Source organism: Apis dorsata, unplaced genomic scaffold (genome assembly GCF_000469605.1).
Source record: "Apis dorsata unplaced genomic scaffold, Apis dorsata 1.3 scaffold_130, whole genome shotgun sequence".
Taxonomy (NCBI): domain Eukaryota; kingdom Metazoa; phylum Arthropoda; class Insecta; order Hymenoptera; family Apidae; genus Apis; species Apis dorsata.
In genome coordinates, this window is record NW_006263423.1 from 84,449 (window position 1) to 90,042 (window position 5,594).

Consider the following 5,594-nt stretch of genomic DNA (forward strand, 5'->3'; position numbering starts at 1 on the left):
GCGTTGAAGCGCATAGTCGAGATACGTGAAATATTTTGCGCGACAAGTGATACGATGTCTAATAAATTCTCCGCGTGGAAATAAAATCCGAGAGGAGGAGAGGGGAAAATTGGAAATATTTCGTTACAAAATACATCCATTCATCGAAATTATTAAAACGGGGCGAAATCGAAAATTGATTTTCTTCTTTTTCTTTTTCTTTAAATGAAAGATATTCGAATTTATTACATTGGATCAAATTTTTATTTTCTCATCGCAATTTCTTAAAGTTAAAAAAATAATTTTTTTTTCTGACAATAACCGAGAAATTATTCAAACTTTCACGATCGATCGAAAATTTTATTTCGATTCCTGTTTTTTTTTTTTTTTTTTTTTTTCGAATTTTATACACGAAACGGTTGGGGGTATTTTTTTTTTTTTTTTCGAATTTTATACACGAAACGAGTGAGTGTCATTTTTTTTTTTTTTATTCCACGTTTCTCCATTAATTCTCGTAAAGTCTTATTAAAATATTCCGCTAGAAATAGTAGCGAAGAAAGAACGGGGGAAAAAGAAGTTAGAAACTTTTTTTTTTTCTTTCGAGGAACAAGCGGGAGAGGAAATTCGGGAAATGGGGATGAGTTTAGAGATGGTCGAAAGTTCTGACCGAAGAATTTTCGTGAAATTTGCGCGCTCCTTCGGGACGATAAAACGCAAATTCAAATCCGGATCAATCCCTTGTATCGGAGTATTCAGAGCTATATTCAGAGCTTGACACGATGACGCCTCCACAAGCGGAAACACAACGGAGGAAGAATATCACGAATTTTCTTTTTACAGACGACCCACTTCAAGAGACGAACTTCAACTTTATATACATTTTTCCTTCTTATTCCCGCGTTTTTCCGTACCATATTTCTTCCCGTACTTGTCGGCAAACCTGCCGTTATTGCGCGAGATAAATCATATTTCTCCCCTCGTTTTATCAATACCCCTTTCTCTCCTCGTTCACTTTTGTTCCATTTGATTATTCATCTGCGCTTTTGTTATATCGTTGCATAAGAGAAATTGGGGGGTTGTTTCGTTTGCGGGGAGGGGACAAGGATCGAAAGGATTATATACTTTTGGAATTCTGTTTATCTCTATCGCGATTTTAAATAGATCATTCGAAGATTTGCATATTCGTGGAAATATAAAAGTTCTACAAAATTTCAAACACGTGATTTCAAGCCGGTGATCAATGTTTTGAAAATTAATGGTATTCAATTAGAATGTAAAGGATATCCTTTTTTTTGATTTAAAGGAAGAAGCATCGAATTTCAGAATTTATTAATCGTAAGATTCATAAATTTTTTTAAACATTAAGGATTTAATTAACGCGTATTGTCAAAAATATTTGTACTTTATAAGCATCACGCATGTAGGGTAAAGAAACCAAGCTCCAAGTTAAAATTAAATAAATTTCATAGATGGATATTCAGCTTTTAATTTTCCAAATTAATTGCAAATTGTGCAAGCCACTTGGAAGTCAAACCGATTATCTCCATCGAGGTTGATTATTTATTCATATTTATCAAGATTTTTTCGAAATTTGATCGATTTTTCGAATAAAATTCTTTTCTTTTAATCGATTAAAATAGAAAATTCTCCTTATTTTTTGTTTTTATTTTTATCTTTTATTTTTAATTGTTACGATCACTTCTACGAATATATATATAATAGGCGCGTAATTACAAATATAATAGAGATACAACAAATGAGAATACGAGTTTTGTACGTGCAAATGTAAATTCAATCGTTTTATCGCGTTTTATCACTGATTTATGCGAAGTTGACGTCGAGTGTTATGGAATAACTGGAGACCGGAAATTAAAATAACGAGAAACAAGAAACCGTAATACCCCACTTTGCCAGAAAACTTCGCAATCATCTCGATCACTTTTTTCCCTTATTCCCCTCCCCTCCCAGCTTTCTTTCTTTATTGACTGCTCCACTTTGCCTCCCATAACTCACGTGTAGCCGTTTCGCGTTTTCATCGCAAACGAGAGCCAACTCATCCTTCTTGCATCTTGTGAGGAGAATATTGCTGTTGTTCTTGGAAGAATAATTCGTTGGAACCAGGATATAAAAGAGATACACGTGGAAACGATAGCAAGATGTATGTAACTATGCCCTTCTCATCCTTGGATTTCTGTAAATTTATCTGCCAAATCTGGTTGACCTTGCCACGCTCCATTCGATTTTAATTTTATTCAATTTCGTTGAGAAGAAGTTTGAAGAAGAAATTTTGAAAATTTTGAAAGAAAAATGATAAATTTTCGATCGAACCTACATTGCTTCTAATTACAATTTCAAAGAAGTTTTATTCCGAGAAGAGGATAAATTTTTCAGAACGATTACCTTTTCCTTGTTAAAGAATTCCAAAATTTCTCGAAAAAGAGAAACAATTGAAAACGCGAGTGAACGAGATTAATTTATGAAAATTTTGCGATTCGAGAAAAACAGAGAAAAACAACACGGTGAAATTTCCGATATCCTCGTTACAATCGGCCCGTATTTTCTCACCACTTTTGCTCGAAACGATTCGCATTTGTGCAGTTTCGATCCAGCCTCCTCCGCAGCGCCGACTTTTCTTCCGACCGAATAACAAAAGCGAGTTCCAGACAATGTGAAACGTCACGAATACGCTTGGATTTTCATTGAACGATCTTCCCTCACGATCGGTGAACCGGTGAACTTCTTTTTTTTTTTCGACGAAAGAAAAAAAAAAATAAACCGCGCCATTTGCCTGTATTTTTTCTTTCTATCCTTCTCCGTAAGAAATTGAATTATGCGCGTGAATAAATGGATACGATACGTATAAACGAAGACGATATCCAACGCAATTCACAACGCAATATACAACGCAATTCGTCGATATTTCGAAAATATTTCGTTATAATTTTTGTTGACGGATGGATAGATACGAATCGATGAAAGATAAAATTAAAATTATTCAAAATATAGCTTTAAATGGCGTACAATCGCGTTTCATTAACACAAGAGATTAAGCGCGATAATTGAAATATATTTGATGATCAACCTTGATTCATAATTAAATTTTCATTCGTATAATCTGCGTGACGATTAGCGACGACTAGATTATTAAATTAAATTATACGTTTAAATACACTAAAACTGATAATTAATCTTGAAAATCCTCTTTATGGGTAAAATTAATGTTTCGATTTCGAGGCTTTAATCGAAATTTAATTAAGCCTCGATTCGAACTGTACATCGTTACGTTGAATAAATATTATCAATGATCGAATCGATATCAAATCCAAAAAAAAAAAAAAAAAAAACAAGCTCCAAAACGACATGTAATAAAACGTATATTTTTGGAATTAATTTTATATAATTTTACGATATAATATGTTTCGAAGAAAATTAAAATTCATCACGATGTAAAATATAAAATCATCGTAAAATTTGTACGCGCTCGTCACTCAAGATAGAAGAACAAGCTGATAATTTTTCTCGTTGCACAATGGTCACCGATACGAGCAATTTATCGCTCCGGATCTAACACATAACACGAGAGATAAAAAATGGAATGGAGTGGACGTTTTTGCGGCGATGTTGAAGATTGAAATTTACAAGATTCGCTGTTAATGGATTACCGCGCTCGGCCAACCGTATTACGTCGCTTTTAATTTAATCGCCACGCTGTTTAACGCCTTTTATCGCGGATGGTGGCTAGAAAGAGATCTCGTCGTCGTTTCGAAAATTGGGATTTATAATGGCGATCTTTGTACGAAATGACATCCGTCGGAAATGTAAAAGGGATATTATTAGAGGAACGTGAACGTAATAATGAATGGATTTTGAATTTTTAATCGTATCGATTTAAGTAATTAATTTGAATTGAAAAAATAAACCAGCGAAATAAAAAAGAAAAACAACGAACGAAGAGGAGGAATGAAAAGAAGATGATAAATTATTCGACAGGAAAGAAGAATTTTCGTAATCCTTTAAACGAATTATATGAATTTATCTTTGTTGAATCGAGATCAATAAACTGATACAATAGGATGATATTGCGCGTTAAGACGTTCAAAATTACGCGACATTTAATTCAACTTCTTAACTTTGTTTTAAGTTTATACAGGAGAAGTGATACGAGCAATTGTAAGAGTTAAATCGAGGATACGATTTATTGGAAGCAAAGTTTCAACTCAAAGTTCGATAACTCGACTAGATTCATTGCCCGTCTCGGAAAATTTCACTGAATTTCCGTCGGAATAAATGTCAAATTAATGCACCTAACGTAACGTAATTATCGAAGCTGATTATCCTTTAATTCTAATAACTGGCGAAATGAACTCTGATTGATCGTTACAGTTACAATTCTGATTAATATCACTTTTAAATATTTCCAATGTTTTACAATTTTAAGATTGGACGATTTTGAAGTAATAACATGAGAAGGGGAAATAAATTCGAGACGGTACGTTATCTCTGAAATTTTGTACTGTCTCGTTTATCGAAATCGTATGAAACGATATATGGAAAAATTCTAAGTCCAGTAGGACACGAGTTCTTCTTACCTCGAGCGAAAACGTTGAACCAAGTTTCACTATCACTGGATAAACCGACGGTCAATATTAGTTTGTTCGATAGCTTCTGGCATATTTGCTCTGCATGCGAACGAAAAATATCTTCGTCTCGTGCAACCAGTATATTTCTTTCCTTCAATTCTTTCTATTTGCCGGCGACTGTTTGCACGAGGCTCCAAAAAAAAAAAAAAAAAAAAAAAAAAAAAAAAAAGAAAAAAGAAAAAAAATATATCGAATAAAGATATATTAAATCCAGAATGTAACTAATAATGGATCGATGGAATACGAATATATCGATCATTAAAACTTAGAGAAGAATAGAAAGAAGAATGAAAATATGAGAAACAGATGAATTTTAACGAATTAAAATTAAATTAATTAAAATTTCTTGAGCGCATAAGTCTCGAGTTGAAAGTTTCTTACGGATTTCAGCTTCATTTCTGCATCTTTTCCTAAATATCCAAAAGAAAAATGTGTGAAGCGTGGAAAATGTTCTGTGGAAAATTTTAATGAAAATATTATGATAAAATAACACGATACTCTTTATTATGGTGATAGAGAAGAAGAAAAAAGAAAATGGAGAGAAAAATTCTAAGATAATTTGTACGATTTCGTAATTGTTTTATAAATCGAGCTTCTTTATTCAATACAAACATCAATGATGAACTTGGAAGTTCAAACGGACAAGTGGATCCTAACGAGGATATCGATTGTCCCAATAGGCAAAGGATTACACTCGAACTCGAGAGACACCTCGTTGATTACCAACCTAAATTGCATCCAGCTTCGACTCTACCTTTTTAAATCTTTTTTATTCTACAACTTTCTACGTGTTCAACTCTTTCCAGCATTTTCTACAATTCTTCGATTCTACTTTCCTATATAATTATCTAAATAGAAAAGGAAAGAAGATTAATAATACAGAGGAATAATTATTGTGAAATAAAGCGAAATAAAATTGAAATGTTTCCTGAAATTATACGAAAAATTGGAGGAATTTTGGTAAAAAAAAAAAAA

The 5,594-nt window shown here is 32.8% G+C and overlaps 1 protein-coding gene across 3 annotated transcripts in view; it reads right to left on the reverse strand.

The window, feature by feature from the left end:
• LOC102672248 (alpha-catulin) overlaps positions 1–5,594 on the reverse strand; it is a 71,827-nt gene that overhangs the window by 60,081 nt on the left and 6,152 nt on the right. The window lies entirely within an intron of this gene.